Genomic DNA, 614 nt, shown 5'->3' on the forward strand with positions numbered 1-614 from the left:
TATAATATATATAACGAGGACTATCGCCAACCCGGTCTCACCGGCTATGCCCGGTGCGACATTCGCTAGTTCCCCGGGCAACGTTAAGAACGTCAAGAAAGTCGCGACCTGTCGCAACAATTTTTTCAGCCATATTTAAAAATTTACATCAAATTACTAATTTGCCGTGGTTGTCGATAAGGCACAAATGCTATACTTTTATGGTTATTTTACCATGCTCATGTGTGTCGTGCGTCTTGTTATACTTGTGTTATACTGTATACAAACACATGTCGGCAGCCCTGTGCCCGCCACAACTTTGTTCCTGTTTTTGCGGCACCAGTGGCTGTAGATAGAGACTGTGGGTGATGCCCGACCATTATCACAACAGTGATCACTTCCTTGATTTTAACCCAACTTGCGGGACCTCTGACTAGTATACTATATATATATATATATATATATATTATATATATATATATATGTTAGTGATAATACCATTTTTCAAGTTTCACTAGGTGGTGTAGTATGTGTGTATTGTTCGTGTGTGTTTAGTGGTGTGTGTAATTATGCGAATGAGAAGGTGTCATGTTGGTTCATCAGTAGTTGATGTGATTCGATACAATGATACGTAG

The sequence above is a fragment of the Priapulus caudatus genome, unplaced genomic scaffold (genome assembly GCF_000485595.1).
Source record: "Priapulus caudatus unplaced genomic scaffold, Priapulus_caudatus-5.0.1 Scaffold1923, whole genome shotgun sequence".
In the NCBI taxonomy this organism is placed as follows: Eukaryota; Metazoa; Priapulida; class Priapulimorpha; order Priapulimorphida; family Priapulidae; genus Priapulus; species Priapulus caudatus.